Below are 20,536 nucleotides of genomic sequence, written 5' to 3' on the forward strand. Positions count from 1 at the left end.
GTAACCTCCATGAAGGCGGAGTCAGCTTCTGTCCACTCACCTTTGCATGGCATCCTTGGCAGTGTCTAGTGTTGTGAAACTTTTGCCACAGTCATGTTCAATGTCATAACAGTATCACATAAGCTTCATTCTGAATCTTTGCAAACATGAAGGTAAGTCATCAAAGTGTTTTGAGTTGAGGAGGCTGACAAGTGGCTTGTGGTCTGTTTTAAGTGAGCTCATCAAGCAGTGGCTGAAGCAGTCACAAGCCCACACGAGAGCCAGTGTCTTCTTTCTGATTTAGCTGTAACGCTATTCAGTTGGAATCAGTGCTCTTGATGCATATGCCACCAATTTCCACACACCATACCAGTTTTGCATGAGCACTCCCCCTGGGACAAAGGAAGAGGCATCTGATGAGATCTAAGTTGCTTTACTCGGATCAAACAACGCCAGTGCTGGTGGAGAGAGAAGCTCTGCTTTAAGTGATGGGAATGACTTCCTCTGTGATGCGTCCCAGGTCCAAACATTTCTCTGAAAGAAAAGGTCACCTAATGGCTTTATTTTCTTTGCCAAATATGGAAGGAATTTTCCCAGCTGATTTACAAGGAAACTGAAGATCTCTGATACTTCAGTAGTTCTGAACTCCTGCCAATTTGTCTGAATCTGGTTGCACTAATTCTGAGGACAGTTGGTGGCCTAAGAACTTAGATTAGATTAGATTATGAAGACACGCAGTCCTCTTTTATTGTCATTTAGTAATGCATGCATTAAGAAATGATACAATATTTCCTCTGGTGTGATATCACAAAACACAGGACAGACCAAGACTGAAAAAACTGACAAAACCACGTAATTATAACATATAGTTACAACAGTGCAACAATACCATAACTTGATGAAGAAGTCCATGAGCACAGTAAAAAGTTCAAAGTCTCTCAAATGTCCCACATCTCATGCAGACGGAAGAAGAAAGAAAAACTCTCCCTGCCATGCCCGATCACAATCCATCTCTGAGTCATCCGAAAACCTTGAGTCTCCGAATCAGCTCTCTGACAGCGAGTACTGAGCGCCATCTCTGTCTGAACGATTCGACCTCAATCTCTGTCGCCAACAGCAGGCAAAGCCGGGGATTTTGAGGCCTTTCCTCCAGAAGATTCCCGACCGCGCAGTAACGACAGCAGCGAACGAGCATTTCAGAAATTTCTCTAGATGTTCCTCTGTGCTTTCACATCCTCCATCAAATCAGAATTGTCCACGGCCCCTATTTAACGGATACGATATCATTTTTCACCGGAGGGCTGCGCACACGTGGCGTGCTGCTCCCTCTCCTCCCGCCGTTCATGTCCAACTTTGCAAATTCACATTTCTTTTGGTTCAGGGTGATTCCAGCCTGTTTCATTAGCTCCAAGGCAGCTTCCACTCTTCCGTCATGTTCCTCACTTGAGCCTCCAAAGTATATCATCCATGTGGGAGTCTACTCCTTCCAGTCCCTCCAAAATTTTGTTCATCCTCATCTGAAGAGTTTAGAGGCTGATGAGATGCCAAAAGAGTGTGAGCTTCTGTGACTCAAGAACTTAAACAGATCTACAAGAACCCTGAGTTTGCATCTAGTTTGGTGAAGAACTTTGCTCCACCCAGCATACCCAATGTGTGCTCAATAGAGGGCAGAATAAACTTCCCCCACCTCACTCACTGCATTATTCAATTTTGTTAGGTCAACACAGATCCTCACTGTGCCATCTGGTTTGGGAACATGGCCACACACCAGTTAGTAGGTCCATTCGCGCTAGTAATGATGTCAAATGCCTCCATTCTCTCAAGTTCAGCTTTGAGATTGTTCATCAATGGGATCGGTATACACCTTGCTGTGGTTAGAGAGCAGGGTGTCACTCCTGGCCTCAATTGGATAGGGCACTTTTCCTTCAGTACCCACAGGCCTGAAGGAAAATGATATCGTATCCGTTAAATAGGGGCCGTGGACAATTCTGATTTGATGGAGGATGTGAAAGCACAGAGGAACATCTAGAGAAATTTCTGAAATGCTCGTTCGCTGCTGTCGTTACTGCGCGGTCGGGAATCTTCTGGAGGAAAGGCCTCAAAATCCCCGGCTTTGCCTGCTGTTGGCGACAGAGATTGAGGTCGAATCGTTCAGACACCGTTTACTTCTCCTGCCACTGAAGATTGTTTAGCAAATCTAATCTTGCAATGAGGTTCCTCATCTTGATGCCATGTCATCCCAGTAGGATTGAAAAGAGACTCTGAACAAGGCAGACATTCTCTTTCAACTGTTTCTCATTTTTATAAATGGAAACATTTCTTTCACACTGAGCTTATGTTTCCCTGCCTCCAGGAGCACTTTCCTTGTTGGGTTTAGCATAATGCCTAGTTTGTCACCAGTTTTGTGATGGCTGTGACATCTGCCCCAGTGTCCATTTTGAACGTCACTGCCTTATTTTGCAACTGAACCGTAGTACACCAGCCTTATTAATTTGAACCTAGAGCCCCAATGGAAGCTCTCTCTTTGTCTGAATTATGGTCTTCTATGACCTCCTGAAGAACTGTTTTAGAGTAACACCGGGTTTTGTAATGGCCAACTCCACTGCGCTGGTGGCATTTCACTTCCTCTGCTGGACAGAGCTCTTTGATGTGGAATGGAGACTTACTGCATCTCCTGCAGTTGGACATTTTACCTGCTCTTTGTTTCACTTGTCTGTTTTGTTTGAGCTGAGCTTTACTGTCAAATCTTCCTGTACTCTTTCTGTCTGCACCTTGTTTGTACCTTTCTTTTTATACAGCTTCCAGCTTTACCTCAGCATTGTTTTCATGCCTGAATTTTGCCTGTTGCTGACAAACATTCTCACTGCCTGACCATACTAATAGCTTTCTCTGGTGAGAGATTGCCTGCAAATGAAATCACACTGACAATTAGGTGTCCAGTAGCCCAACAACAATCCTGTCTTAAAAAGCTCATCTCTCAGATTTCCATATGCACAGTTGTCTGACAGGGGATACACTTTCATCGGGCTCCTGTTTTCTGGAGTTGAACTTTGCTCTCGCATATATCACATTTTGCTTTCCGATGAAACATTGTTTGAATTTGTCCTGCACCGTTTAGTATTCCTTTTTCTGAGCACCTGTCAATTCTAATCCACCCATGATGACATCTGCTTTGACACCCATACAGTGTATCAGTGTGCTTACTTGATGCTCTTTGCAAGCTTGAGTGAGATTGCTTGCAACCCCAAATCTCTCAAAGCATCTGAGCCATGTCTCATGGTCCCCAGATTAGAGAAATCAAATGTCTTGCCAGGGGGTGGGGGGGGGGGCTTTATTAGGTAAGTAGATGTAGGTACTGGAGGAATTTGCTCCATTTTCCTGTTTGTTTGTCTATTTATTATTTTATTTATTTGGGCTACAAAATGTCTTTTCACTCCTTGATAGTTGGACTGACTTCTCTGATATCACTGCTGTGTCTGTGTCTCTGTGCACTTCCTCAGGCTAGTGGACCACGGATTATTACAAACTATCCACTTTTAGATGTAGCTTGAAGGTGTTGCCAAGCAACCCCGGCCCTTACTCAGGTCATTATTCATGGTGCATACGATTAGCAACAAGCATAGGCAGTTTAGGTTGATAAGTCTCTGGATAATTTTCATATTTATATGCGAACAAAAACAGTCTTACTATAAATTCTTTCTTGCTGAAGATCTCACTTGCTTTGTAGCACCAATTTAATGATCAACCACTCCTGACACCATGTTGTGCTCGTTATTGAGGGATAGTGCAGAGCACACTAGGACACTAGCATGCAGGATACTCAATTGAACTTTATTGATAATCCTGCTTGTATGGAAAGTGAACACGTCCCATGGTTAACTGGATGGCACAGGAATAACGTACCATGACACACTTGTTAGGGTGGCTCATCTTGAACGATGAACAGTGCTTATTGAATTCAAATGTGTTTGATATATTTCACTTGCCTGATTTACTGAGGCCCAGGTTCACCAATTGGTAGTGTCAAATTTAAAACTGTAGAAATCTGAGGTACACAATGCAGCATAATATTAAAATATGAAAATCAGCACTTCTTTTATTAAGTAATTGGGTAGCCGAATTCAGAGAGCTGGAGTGGATACTAATCATAGATATGTAATACTTTAGCATTTTAATCCACAGGAAATTACATCAGTGATAGCTGAAAAACTTCAGGTCCCGAAAAGAAACTATTAAAATAATGAGTATAATGTTCTGAAAAGATGTAAAAACCTAATCTCTCCACAGTCAAAGTAAAGATTGTGTTTGGAATGTTAAATTTACTGTTCAGAATGACAGCAGAATGGCTAAAATATCTGGAGCCCTTGAATTCACAGAATTGGTGTGATATTTGTTTCAAAATAATTCTCCTGGAGCACAAATACTATCACAGTGAAGTGGAACTTTTAGGGATGTGGTAATGTATAATAAGTAGAAAGAGGTTTCTGTTCTTTCAGCTTGTTGAGACAAACTTCATCTATTCTTGTCAGGCCATTGCTTGGAGGAGATGGAACCAGGTGGCAGAACAACTGTCTTCCACTTTGCTGCAGCAGATTGCATGAAATAACTTGTTGACTTCCTTCTTCTTCTAGAATTCTTCTCAAGTCTCCGAGTAAAACTCCAATTTACTCGCTGTGAATTCTGTGACCCTCCCCTTGTGTTGGACTTCTTCATCCAACAACTTTGACTTCCGGCCCTGAATTTTTGATCTCTCTGTATTCCTGCACATTGTCAGGAGTTCTCTAGCAGTAGCATCACTCTTTCAGTAAATAAAAAGCAACCCCAGGAAGCACTTCATGCTTTTTAAAACTTCTGGCAAAAGCAATTGGCTTCTCACTAATGTAAGACAGCTGCTGTTTGCTTTGATTCAGCAGGAAGACCAGGACAGAAGCCTCTGATTCAGTAAGTTTGCAACAGGATTATGGTATTACATATTTATGATCATTTTGCCCTTTGGCTACTCCTTCAGACTCCAGTAGTAACCAAGGCCTGTACCTTTGAATGACTTGCCATTGACACTGGATGAAAGTGTGGTTCGGACAGAGTTAGTATAACAGTGGAGGATGGGGGTCTAGAGGTGATGGGTGGGCTCAAAAAGGAGGAAATAAATAATGGGTCTTATCAGAGCAGCTGCAGGAGAAGCACTACATCCAGCCTCATGTAGTACTTGCCCTAGGAGTGACTAATGGCAGCTGCACCCAAGGCAACATGGAGTAATTTCCCTTGTGATACTCCATGAGGAATTACAACATTTAGAGCACCTCTAATATGGAAATTATATCAGAAAAGCAAAATGTGGGTGTCTGTCAGGACAGGAAAAGGGAAACATCAGATAGTGGAAAGCACCACTGTGGCTGTCCCCCTCGACAATAAGTACTCCATTTTGAGCACTGTTGGGTAGACAACCTAGCTGGGGGAAGCAACAACAGCCATGCCTCTGTCACTGAGCTTGGCCCTTTTGCTCAGAAGGTTAAGGAACTGAAGAGGTTGCTAGCAGAATAGGGGACTCTATAGTTAGGGGGACAGACAGGCAATTCTGTGGCCGTGAAGAAGAAACACAGATGGTAACTTGCCTCCCAGGTGCCAGCATCTGCAATGTTTCTAAATACATCCACACTATCCTGAAAAGGGAAGGTGAGCAGCCAGAAGTTGTGATACATATTGGTACCAACTACATAGATAGAAAAAAGGGAGGAGGCCCTGAAAAAAGAATACAAGGAGTTAGGAAGGAAGCTGAGAAGCAGGAGCTCAAGAGTAGTAATCTTGGGATTGATTCCTGTGCCACGCAACAGTGAGGATAGTAACAGAATGAAGAGGCAGATAAATGCAAGGTTGGAGAATTGGAGTGGGGGCAGGGATTCAGATTTCTGGACAATTGGAACCTTTTCTGGGGCAGGTGGGACCTGTACAAAAGAGACGGGTTGCACTCAAACCTGAGTGGGACCAATATTCTTGTGGGCAGATTTACTAGAACTGTTGAGAGTGGTTTAAACTAAGATGACAGGGAGTAGATGGGGGCCAGTTTGATAGAGCCGAGGATGAGCCAGAAGGTCCACAAGTAGATGACAGGTGTAACATGAATGTAAGGAAGGACAAGCCAATGATTGTGTACATATAAAGACAAAGCAAATAATTAAATTGTACCATAGAGGCAAAATTCATAAGGGTGAAGAATGCAGGACTGAAGGTGCTGTGTTTAAATGTATGTAGCATGAAGAATAAGGTGGATGAACTCGTGGCACAATTAGAGATTGATCTTTATGATGTTGTGGGCATCACTGAGTTGTGGCTGAAAGAAGGCCATAGTTGGGAGCTTAACATCAAAGAATATACATTGTATTGTAAGGACAGGCAGGAAGGCAAGAGGCAGTGGTGTGGCTCTGTTGGTTGGAAAAATGGAAATACAGCTTCATCTTTAGAAAGAGGTGACATGGGATCAGAGAATGTAGAACCTTTGTGGGTGGAGTTAAGATATTGCAAGGGCAAAAAGAAACGTTATGGGAATCATATTTAGGCCTCCAAATAGTAGCCAAGATGTGGAGTTGAGATTGCAAAGGTTGCTGGAAAGGGCATGTAGTAAGGCTAACGTCATGTCACAATTGTAATGGGGGACTTCAATATGCAAGGGAATTGGGAAAATCAGATTGGTGTTGGATCACAAGAATTTGTTGAATGCCTGTGAGATGGCATTTTAAAGCAGCTTGTGCTTGAACCTACTAGGGGAAAGGCTATCTAAGATTGGGTGTTGTGTAATAACTCAGATCTTATTAGGTAGCTTAATGTAAAGGAACCCAAAGGAGGCAGTGATCATAATATGATTGATTTCATACTGCAATTTGAGAGGGAGAAGCACAAGTCACATGTATCAGTATCACAGAGGCATGAGAGAGGAGCTTGCCCAGATGGATTGGAGGAGGATACTGGTGGGATCATGTCAGAGCAGTGATGGCTGAATTTTCTGAGAACAGTTCACGGTGCAGGATGGATACGCTCCACAGAAGAAGTTATTTTCAAATGGCAGGGGTAGGCAACCGTGGGTGAAGGGAAGTTGAGGACTGCCAAGGAAAGGCATATAAGGTAGCAAAATTGAGTGGGAAGTTGGATGATTGGGAAGGTTTTAAAATCCAACAAAAGGCAACTGAAAATGCTTTAAGAAGGGAAAAGATGAAATAAGAGGGCAAACTAACCAATAATATAGAGTAGGATACGAAAAGTTTTTACAGTTATACAAAGAGTAAATGGGAGGGGTGAGTTGCAATTGGACCACTGGAAAATTATGCTGGTAAGGCAGTAACAGGGGAACAAAGAAATGGCAGATGCATTTAATAAGTACTTTACAACAGGCTTCACTGTGGAAGACACTAGCAGTGTGCCAGAGGAGTGTCAGGGAGCAGGAGTGAGAGGCATTGCTATTACAAAGGGAAAAGTGCAAGGCAAACTGAAAGGTCTTAAGGTGGAAAAGTCACCTAGACAGGTAGACTACATCGCATCGTCCTGATAGAGGTTGCTGAAGAGATAACAGATGCATTGGTCATGATCCTTCTGTTGTAAATCTAGTCAAGAATAAAAGGAGAGGTTAGGAAAGGTTCAAAAAACTAGGTAATGATATGAATCTAGAAGATTATAAGGCTAGCAGGAAGGAGCTTTAGAATGAAATTAGGAGAGCCAGACAGGGAAATGAGAAGGCCTTGGCGGACAGGATTAAGGAAAACCCCCAGGCATACTACAAGTATGTGAAGAGCAAGAGGATAAGACGTGAGAGAACAGGATCAATCAAGTGTGACACTGGAAAATTGGGTATAGAACTGAAGGAAATAGCAGAGGTACTTAATGAATACCTTGCTTCATATTTCACTATGGAAAAGGATCTTGATGATTGTAGGGATGACTTGCAGTGGACTGAAAAGCTTGAGAATGTAGACATTAAGGAAGAGGATGCGCTGGAGATTCTGGAAAGCATCAAATTGGATAAGTCACCGGGACTGGACGAGATATACCCCAGGCGACTGTGGGAACAAGAGAGGAGGTTGCTAAGCCTCTGGTGATGATCTTTGCATCATCAATGAGGAAGGGAGAGGTTCCGGAGGATTGGAGGGTTGCGGAAGTTGTTCCCTTATTCAAGAAAGGGAGTAGGTATGGCCCAGGTAATTATAGGCCAGTGAGTCATACTTCAGTGGTTGGTAAGTTGATGGAGAAGATCCTGAGAGACAGGATCTATGAACATTTGGAGAGGCATAATATGATTAGGAAGTCAGCATGGCTTTGTCAAAGGCAGGCTGTGCCTTACGAGCCTGATAGAATTTTTTTGAGGATGTGACTAAACACATTGATGAAGGTAGAGCCGTAGATGTAGTGTATATGGATTTTAGCAAGGCATTTGATAAGGTACCCCATGCAAGGTTTATTGAGAAAGTAAGGAGGCATGGGATCCAAGGGGACATTGCTTTGTGGATCCAGAACTGGCTTGGCCACAGAAGGCAAAGAGTGGTTGTAGATAGGTCATATTCTGCATGGAGGCTGGTGACCAGTGGTGTGCATCAGGGATCTGTTCTGGGATCCCTACACTCTGTGATTTTTATAAATGACTTGGATGAGGAAGTGGAGGGATGGGTTAGTAAATTTGCTGATGAAACAAAGGTTGGGGATGTTGTGGATAGTGTGGAGGGCTGTCAGAGGTTACAGTGAGACATTGATAGGATGCAAAACTGGGCTGAAAGTGGCAGGTGGAGTTCAACCCAGATAAGTGTGAGGTGGTTTATTTTGGTAGATCAAATATGATGACAGAATGTAGAATTAATGGTAAGACTCTTGACAGTGTGGAGAATCAGAGGGATCTTGGGCTCCCAGTCCATAGGACACTTAAAGCTGCTATGCAGGTTGACTCTGTGGTTAAGAAGGCATACAGTGCATTGGCCCCCATCAATTGTGGGATTGAGTTTAAGAGCCGAGGTAATGTTACAGCTGTATAGGACCTTGGTCAGTCCCCACCTGGAGTACTGTGCTCAGTTCTGGTCGCCTCACGACAGGAAGGATGTGGAAACCGTAGAAAGGGTGCAAAGGAGATTTACACCGATGTTGCCTGGATTGGGGAGCATACCTTATGAGAATAGGTTGAGTGAACACGGCCTTTTCTCCTTGGAGTGACAGAGGATGAGAGCTGACCTAATGGAAGTGTACAAGTTAATGAGAGGCATTGATTGTGTGAATTGTCAAAGGATTTTTCCCAGGGCTGAAATGGATAGCACAAGAGGGCACAGTTTTAAGGTGCTTGGAAGAAGGTACACAGGAGATGTCAGGGGTAAGTTTTTTTAAGCAGAGAGTGGTGAGTGTGTGGAATGGGCTGCCAGCAACGGTGGCGGAGGCAGAAACGATAGGGTCTTTTAAGAGACTCCTGGATGGATACAAGGAGCTTAGAAAAATAGAGGGCTATGCGTAAGCCTAGGTAGTTCTAACGTAAGAACATATGCAGCTTTGTGCGCCGAAGGGCCTGTATTGTGCTGTAGATTTCCTATGTTTCTATGACTGGAAAATTGCAAAAGTTACTCCAATCTTTAAGGAGGGAGTAAAGCAAAAGAAAGGAAATTACGGGCCAGTTAGCCTAACCTCAGAGGTTTGGAAAATTTTGGAGTCCATTACTAAGGTCGAGGTTTCGGGGTACTTGGAGATTAATAATAAAATATGTCACAGTTAGTATCGTGTTTGTCAAAACAAATATTGCCTGACAGATTAGTTAGAGTTTTTTGAGGAAATAACAAGCAGAGTGGACAAAGAAGAGGCTGCGGATGTCATTTACTTGGATTTTCAGAAGGCATTTGATAAGGTGCCACACGTGAGGCTGCTTAACAAGATAAAGTCCATAAGACCATAAGACATAGGAGCAGAATTAGGCCATATGGCCCATCGAGTCTGCTCCACCATTCAATCATGGTTGATCCTTTATTTTTTTCCTCCTCAACCCCAGTTCCCGGCCTTCTACCCGTAACTTTTGATGCCATGTCCAATCAAGAGCTTATCAATCTTTGCCTTAAATACACCCAACAACTTGGCCTCCACAGCTGCATGTGGCCACAAATTCACCACCCTTTGACTAAAGAAATTTCTCTAAATCTCTGATTTGAAAGGGCAGCCCTCTATCCTGAAGCTGTGCTCTCTTGTCCTTGACTCTTCCATCATGGGAAACATCCTTTCCAGAACTACTCTGTCTAGGCCTTTCAACATTCAAAAAGTTTCAATGAGATCCCCCTCATCCTTTTGAATTCCAGCGAGTACAGACCCAGAGCCATCAAATGTTGCTCGTATGATAACCCTTTCAATCCTGGAATCATCCTTGTGAACCTCCTCTGGACTCTCTCCAATGCCAGCACATCTTTTCTAAGATGGGGGGCCCAAAACTGTTCACAATACTCAAGGTGAGGCCTTATAAAGCCTCAGCACCACATCCTTGCTCTTGTATTCTGGACCTCTCGAAATGAATGCTAACATGGCATTTGCCTTCCTCACTACCAACTTAGCCTGCAAGTTTTACCTTCAGGGTGTTCTGAACAAGTACTCCCAAGTCCTTCTGCATCTCAGATTCTTGGATTTTCTCCCCGTTTAGAAAAGAGTCTGCTCATTTATTTCTACTACCAAAGCGCATGACCATGCATTTTCCAATATTGTATTTCATTTGCCACTTTCTTGCCCATTATCCTAATATGTCTAAGTTCTTCTGTATCCTAACCGTTTGCTCAACACTACCTGCCCCTCCATCAATCCTTGTATCATCTGCAAACTTAGCCATCTATTCCATCATCTAAATCATTTATATACAGCCTAAAAAGAACTGGTCCCAACACTGACCCCTGCAGAACACCACCAGTCACTGGCAGCCAACCAGAAAAGGATCCTTTTATTCCCACTTGCTGCCTCCTTCCAATCAGCCAGTGCTCTGACCACGTTGGTGACTTTCCATGTTAGTAACTTTCCTGTAATACCATGGGTTCTTAACTTGGTAAGCAGTCTCATGTGTGGCACTCTATCAAAGGCCTTCTAAAAGTCCAAATATACAACATCCACTGTACCCCTTTATCTTTCCTACTTGCAATCTCCTCAAAGAATTACTACATGTTCATTAGGCACAATTTTCCCCAAAGGAAACCATGCTGACTTTGTACTATCTTGTCCTGTGTCACCAAGTACTCCGTCACCTCATCCTTAACAATTGACTAACATCTTCCCGACCACTGAGGTCAGGCTAACAGGTCTATCATTTCCTTTTCGCTGCCTTCCTCCTTTCTTAAAGAGTGGAGTGACATATGCAATTTTACAGTCCACTGGCACCATGCCAGAGTCCAAAAATTGAAAGATCATTTCTAATGCCACCACAATCTCTAAAGCTACCTCTTTCAGAACCCTAGAATGCAGTTCATCTGGTCCGGGTGACTTATGTACCTTTAGGTCTTTCAGCTTTTTGAGCACATTTTCTTTTGTAATAGAAACTATAGAAAAACTACAGCACAGAAACAGGCCTTTTGGCCCTACCTGACTGTGCCGAACTATTTTCTGCCTAGTCCCACTGACCTGCACACGGACCATATCCCTCCATACACCTCCCATCCATGTATCTGTCCAATTTATTCTTAAATGTTAAAAAAGAACCCGCATTTACCACCTCATCTGGCAGCTTATTCTATACTCCCACCACTCTCTGTGTGAAGAAGCCCCCCCTAATGTTCCCTTTAAACTTTTCCCCCTTCACCCTTAACCCATGTCCTCGGGTTTTTTTCTCCCCTTGCCTCAGTGGAAAAAGCCTGCTTGCATTCACTCTATCTATACCCGTCATAATTTTATATACCTCTATCAAATCTCCCCTCATTCTTCTACGCTCCAGGGAATAAAGTGCTAACCTATTCAACCTTTCTCTGTAACTGAGTTTCTGAAGTCCCGGCAACATCCTTGTAAACCTTCTCTGCACTCTTTCAACCTTATTAATATCCTTCCTGTAATTTGGTGACCAAAATTGAACACAATACTCCAGATTCGGCTTCACCAATGCCTTATACAACCTCATCATAACATTCCAGCTCTTACACTCAACACTTTGATTAATGAAGGCCAATGTACCAAAAGATCTCTTTACGACCCTATCTACATGTGACACCACTTTTAGGGAATTTTGTATCTGTATTCCCAGATCCCTCTGTTCTACTGCACTCCTCAGTGCCTTACTATTAACCCTGTATGTTCTATGTTGGTTTGTCCTTCCAAAGTGCAATACCTCACACTTGTCTGTATTAAACTCCATCTGCCATTTTTTGCAGCCCATTTTTCCAGCTGGTCCAAGTCCCTATGCAGGCTCTGAAAACCTTCCTCACTGTCCACTACACCTCCAATCTTTGTATCATCAGCAAATTTGCTGATCCGGTTTTCCACATTATCATCCAGATCATTGATATAGATGACAAATAACAATGGACCCAGCACTGATCCTTATGGCACACCACTAATCACAGGCCTCCAGTCTGAGAAGCAATTCTCTACCACCACTCTTTGGCTTCTTCCATTGAGCCAATGTCTAATCCAATTTACCACCTCTCTATGTATACCTAGCAACTGAATTTTCCTAACTAACCTCCCATGCGGGACCTTGTCAAAGGCCTTACTGAAGTCCATGTAGACAATATCCACTGCCTTCCCTTCATCCACTTTCCTGGTAACTTCCTCGAAAAACTCCAAAAGATTGGTCAAACATGACCTACCACGCACAAAGCCATGTTGACTTTCCCTAATAAGTCCCTGTCTATCCAAATGCTTGTAGATTCTGTCTCTTAGTACTCCCTCCAATAACTTACCCAGTACCGATGTCAAACTTATTGGCCTATAATTTCCCGGATTACTTTTCGATCCTTTTTTAAACAACGGAACAACATGAGCCACTCTCCAATCCTCTGGCACCTCACCCGTAGACACCGACATTTTAAATATTTCTGCCAGGGCCCCTGCAATTTCAACACTAGTCTCCTTCAAGGTCCGAGGGAACACCCTGTCAGGTCCCGGGGATTTATCCACTTTAATTTTCCTCAAGACAGCAAGCATCTCCTCCTTTTCAATCTGTACAGTTTCCAGGATCTCACTGCTTGTTTTCCTTAATTCCATAGACTTCATGCAAGTTTCCTTAGTAAGTACAGACGCAAAAAACCCATTTAAGATCTCCCCCATTTCTTTCGGTTCCACACATAGCCGACCACTCTGATCTTCAAAAGGACCAATTTTATCCCTTACAATCCTTTTACTCTTAATATACCTGTAAAAGCTCTTTGGATTATCCTTCACTTTGACTGCCAAGGCAACCTCATGTCTTCTTTTAGCCCTCCTGATTTCTTTCTTAAGTATTTTCTTGCACTTTTTATACTCCTCAAGCACCTTATTTACTCCCTGTTTCCTATACATGTCATACAACTCTCTCTTCTTCTTTATCAGAGTTGTAATATCCCTTGAGAATCAAGGTTCCTTATTCCTATTCACCTTGCCTTTAATCCTGACAGGAATATACAAGCTCTGCACTCTCAAAATTTCTCCTTTGAAGGCTTCCCACTTACTGATCACATCGTTGCCAGAGAACAACTTGTCCCAATCCACGCTTTTTAGATCCTTTCTCATTTCTTCAAATTTGGCCTTCTTCCAGTTCAGAACCTCAACACTAGGACCAGATCTATCCTTGTCCATGATCAAGTTGAAACTAATGGTGTTATGATCACTGGAACCAAAGTGCTCCCCTACATACACTTCCGTCACTTGTCCTAACTCGTTTCCTAACAGGAGATCCAATACTGCATTCCCTCTAGTTGGTATCTCTATATATTGATTCAGAAAACTTTTCTGAACACATTTTACAAACTCTAAACCATCTAGACCCCTAACAGTATGGCAGTCCCAATCAATATGTGGAAAATTAAAATCCCCTACTATATAAACCCACTAATGTGGCCATACCTTTCCTGTTTCTTAGCTCCACCCATAAGGACTCAGTAGACATTGCACCTTAAATTATATGATGAGAGGAGCGGAGTTAACGACATTATTGAACGTATCCGATGCAAGCTGTTGGTCTAGCCCTGTTTCTTTTTCTTGGGTTTTTTTTTCTCTTTTTATTTTGGGTTTTTTTGTTTATATATTTTTTTTCTTTTTATTTCTTTTTTAATGTTTAATCTCATTATGAGTTTGGAAGTCTTTTATATCTATGTTACTTCAAATTCATGTTATATATGTTGATGAACATTTTTCCTTTCTCTTTGTACCAACTTTGTTATTGAGTTTATAATTTTGAAAAATTAATAAAAAGATTTAAAAAGAAAGAAAGACATTGCACCCACTTCTCATCCTTCACACACAACATCGGGTATACTGCTAGTGTCTTTCTCAGTCAAGACTGACGCAAAATACTCATTTAGCTCATCAGCCATCTCCTTGTCCCAACGTTATTATTCCTCCTGCCTCATTTTCTAGCAGCCCTATATCCACTCTCATTTCTCTTTTATTTTTAACATACTTGAAAAAACTTTTACTATCCACTTTGATATTATTTGCTAGTTTGCTTTCACATTTCATCTTTTCCCTTCTAATGATTTTTCTTAGGTGCTCTCTGCAGGTTTTTTAAAAACTTCCCAATCCTCTATCTTCCCACTAAGTTTTGCTTTGTTGTATGCCCTTTCTTTTGATTTTACAAAAGCTTTGACTTCCCTTTTCAGCCATGGTTGTACTATTTTACCATTTGAGTATTTCTTCATTTTTGGAATACATACGTCCTGCACCTTTCTCATTTACCCCAGGAACTCATGCCATTGCTGCTCTGCTGACATCCCTGCCAGCAGCTCCTTCCAATTTACTTCAGCCAACTGCTTTCTCATACCACTGTAATTTCCCTTACTCCACTGAAAAACTGCTACATCAGACTTTGGTGTTACAGGAAAGATTCAGGTATGGTTAGAGGAATGACTGACAGGCAGGAGGAAGTGAAGGGGAATAAAGGGGACCTTTTCTGGTTGGCTGCCAGTGACCAGTGATCAGTATTGGAACCTCTAATATTCACATTGTTTGTCAGTGATTTTGATAATGAAATTAATGGCTGTGAGGCAAATTTTGCAGATGACACAAAGACAGGTGGTAGGTAGTGCTGAGGAAGCAATGTGATTGTTGCAGGACTTAGACAAATTAGAATAGGCATCCGTTAGTCTCGTGAGACCATGGATTTGCACCTTGGAAGGTCTCCAGGGCGCAGGCCTGGGGAAGGTTTTCTGGAAGACCAGCAGTTGCCCATGCTGCAAGCCTCCCCTCTCCACACCATCAATGTTGTCCAAGGGAAGGGCACTAAGGCCAATACAGCTTGTCATCGCAGAGCAATGTGTGGTTAAGTGCCTTGCTCAAGGACACAACACGCTGCCTCAGCTGAGGCTCGAACTAGCGACCTTCAGAGCACTTAACCACTTGGCCATGCGCCAACACTAATTAGAAGAATGGGTTAAGAAGTGGCAGATAGAATACAATGTTGGTAAATGTATGTCAATGCATTTTGGTAAAAGGAACAATAATTAGATTAGTTTATGAGGACACTCAGTCCTCATTTATTGTCATTTAGAAATGCATGCATTAAAAAATGATACAATGTTCCTCCAGAAAGGTATCACAGAAACACAGGAAAAACCAAGACTAAAACTGACAAAACCACATAATTATAACATATACAGGTGGCCCCCACTTTTCGAACGTTCGCTTTACGAAACCTCACTATACGAAAGACCTACATTAGTTCCCTGTTTTCGCTAACAGAAGGTGTTTTTACTGTTACGAAGAAAGGCAGCGCGCGAAAAAAATCAGTGCGCGTCCCGAGCAGCCGCTCTGCCCTAGATTCGGAACTACATTCTCACCGGCATTGCTTAAACACGTGCCTGTGAGCAGCCGCTTGCAGGATGAGTTCTAAGGTATCAGAAAAGCCTAAAAGAGCTCGTAAGGGTGTTACACTTAGCATAAAACTAGACATATAATTAAGCGTTTCGATCGTGAACGAAGTAAGGACAAAGTGAGTTTGGCTTGTGGAAGTTAACGAAGATGATGTTGTAAGAGGTTTTGGCATCCCATGACCAAGAACTGATAGATGAAGAGCTGATGCAATTGGAAGAGGAAAGGATAACAATCAAAACCAAATGCGATAGCGAAAGTGAAGTCATCCAGGAACTGAACGTGAGGCAACTGCATGAGATTTTTGCTGCAATGATAAAGTACGACTTTAATTTTGAAAAGGTACGTCGGTTTATTGCAGGATGGTTTGAGTGCTTACAAAGAACTGTATGATAGAAAAATGTGCAAGGCTAAGCAGTTAAGCAAGCCATCCACATCAACCACAGCAATGAACCTCGACCTTCGCCACCAAGGCAGGCAGACATAGAAAAAGATGACTCTTCTGCCCTGATCGACAATGAGGTGACACCCCAGTGTCCTACCACCCCAACCCCCTGGCCCTGGACAGATACCGATTCGCGGAGAATGCAGCGGTAGCTGGAACGCACTCAGCACATCTTTAAGAAAAAAGCCGAAATAAACAAGCTAATAATTAGGTGCCGCCCGACACATAAATGTCAGCCCAGATCAGAGACGATTGCCGATTGCGTCGCCTCTGATCTGGGCCGACATTTACGTGCCGGGCGGCACCTAATTAATTAGCTTGTTTATTTCGGCTTTTTTCTTAAAGATGTGCTGAGTACGTTCTAGCCACCGCTGTACCCCTGCATTCTTCGCGGATTGGTATCGGTTTGCTGCCCGGAGGGTGGGGGCCACTGCACCACCCGAACTCAGTCTAACTCACCATCATCAGCATGCTCGATGTCTTCACGATTCCCGTAAGTGATACTACCCTGTACATACATTATTTCTACTTAATATTTGCTGTGTATTTTTACGTGTTATTTGGTATGATTTGGCAGGTTCATAGCTTAAAGGTTACTGGAGAGCGCTTGCACCATGTTTCTGCCGAGAGCGCTTGCGTGAGATTTTCGCTACGGAGAACAGTGCGCAATAATTATGGACAAGTATTTCTACTTTATATAGGCTGTGTTTTCATCATATCATTCCTGCTTTTACTATATGTTACTGTTATTTTAGGTTTTATGTGTTATTTAGCATGATCTGGTAGGTAATTTTTGGGTCTGCGAATGCTCACAAATTTTTCCCATATAAATTAACGATAATTGCTTCTTCGCTTTACGACATTCCGGCTTACGAACCATTTCATAGGAACGCTCTACCATCGCATGGCGGGGGAAACCTGTAGTTACAACAGTGCAAAGCAATACCGTAAGTTGATAAAGAGCAGACCATGGGCACTGTTAAAAAGAAGTCTCAAGTCCCGATTGCCCCATCATCTCACGCAGACGGTAGAAGGGAGAAACTCTCCCTGCCATGAACTTCCAGCACCGGAAACTTGCCAATGCATTGGAAACACCAGACCGCAGCCGACTCTGAGTCCGTCCAAAAACTTCGAGCCTCCGAACAGCCCTCCGACACCGAGCACCAAGCACCAAGCACCATCCTCTGCCGAGCGCTTTGACCCCGCCCGGGCCGCTGAGCGACTAGCAAAGCCGAGCACTCGGGGCCTTCCTCTCCGGAGATTCTGGATCACACAGTAGCAGTGGCAGCAAAGCAGGCATTTCAGAGGTTTCATCAGATGTTCTTCCGTGCTCTCACATCTGTCTCCATCAAATCAGGATTGTGCACGGCACCCTACTTGACAGATAACCGATATCACCACTGGAGTGGCTGCTGCAAGCTGCGTTGCGCCGCCATCTTCTCCTCCCATTGCGAACTTTATCAAAGTGGGGAGAAAATTCAAATATCAGAGGTGCAGAAGGACTTGGGAGTCCTCATGCAAGACTCCCAGAAGTTTAATTTACTGCTTGAGTCTGTGGTAAAGAAGGCAAATGCAATGCCGGCATTTATTTCTGGGAAATAGAACATAAAAATAAGGAGATAATGTTGAGACTTTATAAGACACTCGTCAGGCTGTACTTGAAGTATTGCGAAAAGTTTTGGGCCCATATCTCATAAAGGATGTGTTGTCATTTTAAGGAGTCCAGAGGAGATTCATGAGGAAGATTCCAGGAATGTACTCACTGGAATTTAGAAGAACACGAGGGGATCTCATTGAAACCTACCAAATGTTGAAAGGACAAGATAAGGTTGATGTGGAGAGAATGTTTCCTGTGATGGGGGTATCTAAAACTCAAAATTCTGGGGAGACCCTTCAGATCAGTGGTAAGTAATAACTTTTTTTAGCCAGAGAGTTGTAAATCTGGGGAATGATCTGCTGCAGATAGCGGTTGATGCCAAAGTCTGTGCGTATATTGAAGGAGGAAGTTGATTGTTTCCTGATTGGTCAGGGCATCAAAGGACAGGGCGAGAAGGAAGGTGTATGGAGTTGAGTGGTGTCTGATGGAATGACAGAGTAGACTCGATAGGCTGAATGCTCTAATTCTGCTTCTATGTCCTATGGTCTTCAGGTAAATTCTCATCAAGGCTGCTCAGTGGAATGTTTAGAGAGTGTGACCTGGAAACAAATACTACAATCCTGTTCCATGCTTGGTAATATATCCACTTCAAAAGCTTGGTGCTCAAAACTACATATCTAAATATCTAGGCTGAAGTATTTAACATTTTGATATATTTTTCACAAGCTACGGCAACATGCAACACACCCTTTTCACTATACAAACAGCCAGATTTTCCCCCATAATGGATTGGTTCTGGATAATAAATTCATCCTGTAAGCTTAGAGGAAATCCTTTATATGGCATTGGAGACCTGTACATAACTATTCCAGAATTACCAACAATTCACTCCTCCAGGATGACTTTCCCAAGGCCTGTAGCAATTTACTTTTCTTCTGGCTGGTGAAATAAGCTCCATAGAGTTCCATTTATGGAATATAGATGATGTTTATATTTTGAGAAAGTGAGTTGTATATTCCTTGCTGGGAATTCAATGAAACAATAAGCACAGGTAACAATTAACCAATCTGCTCCGGCTTATTTGTTATTTAATCTCAAGTTTTGACCACCTTGATATCTTCGCCCAGATTCTACAGTAAGGCTGATGAGAAAATGATTAGTGTTTGTCTGCATGATTCGGTGAAACAAAGTGTAACTTCAGGATTTCAAGACACTAGCTTCACTCAGAAATCTCAGTTGCCCTCAGCTATTCAACTCTTCTTCGTGCTGTGCTGCATGCACTCTTCTTCTTAGACAGTCCCTCAAGATCAATGATAACCAGCTTCCACTCTGAATTGGTAGGGTTGAGGTTGCTAATGAGCCAAATATTGTACCCTATAAATGGACGGGAGGTGGGTGATATGGAGGGTAGTTTAAGAGACAGTGCACTTCTTTAGTTGCCTTACAGGACTTTTGTCTGCATGACCTGGAGTTCGTCATATCATCCTGAGTGCTCCTTCAATACTTCGAATGTTCCACAGGTTCCCAGGAGCAAGTAGGGGTGCTGCAGTTCTTCAAGGAGACTGAGTACATCCTTGAATCTTTTCCTCCATCTGCCTGGTTATCTCTTATCATGACAGAGCTTGGAATGGAACATTTATTACAGAAGCGTGATAGTGCGTATGCAAACAACATGACTCGTCCAACATATTGGAACCAGGACTTTGACACTGAGAATATTGGCTTTGGATTAAAAAAATAATGTCTTTGGTTCACTTGTCTTTCTTGTGAATTTGAAGTTTGTCCATGAATAACACTGGCAGTATTTTTCCAAAGTTTTGAGATGCCTCCTCTGTACCACATGGGAGAAAGTTCTCTGTTATTTGGTAGACCATTAGTTTTTTAATAGGTTCTGTGTCCTGATCTGAAAATAGCCGCCTCCTCAACCAAGCAAAGGCTGTGCTGGGACAGCCCAGAATGTGGGGTAAATTTTACCATCAATTTCTGTCCTAGCAAAGAAGTCACTCTGAGATATGGGCTTCAGTTATGTGACTTATTAACAACATATTAAGTCATAATTACTGCTTAGCTAATAATCTGACAAACAATTAACGTATGTAGTGATGATTTCTTTACATATTTCACTATATACAGCATTTCTTTTTAAATATTCATTTCTGCTTCTATTTTAATCAAATGTATGTAATTGTTATAATTGCAATTGGTGTAATGATTTAACATTTAATTAGAAATTGCTTCTTCATTTTTCAGTCATGGGATTTTTTTTAATGTGATCAGTTTTCATCCCACTTGAAGTTGTATCAGCTGCTGGACATCAAGGATCACTTCGAATGACACTTAACACTAAACAGAATCAGGAACATAGATTTTTTTTTGCAGAGTAGTTGTCAGGACTTGAAGGACTTCTGACATTACTAGCAAGTGTTATTGTTTTGCTGCTCACGGTAAACCCTTGGCCCAAGTTCATACTTCTCATTTTTGTAACAATTCTTCTTTTGAACAAATTTGCTAAATCTGTGCATTGTATGAAGAGAATGGTAATC

General features: G+C 42.4%; 1 protein-coding gene across 4 annotated transcripts in view; it reads right to left on the reverse strand.

Annotated features, from left to right (window-relative positions):
* spock3 (SPARC (osteonectin), cwcv and kazal like domains proteoglycan 3) overlaps positions 1-20,536 on the reverse strand; it is a 518,883-nt gene that overhangs the window by 22,676 nt on the left and 475,671 nt on the right. The window lies entirely within an intron of this gene.

This window comes from Mobula hypostoma, chromosome 4, assembly GCF_963921235.1.
Source record: "Mobula hypostoma chromosome 4, sMobHyp1.1, whole genome shotgun sequence".
Taxonomy (NCBI): domain Eukaryota; kingdom Metazoa; phylum Chordata; class Chondrichthyes; order Myliobatiformes; family Myliobatidae; genus Mobula; species Mobula hypostoma.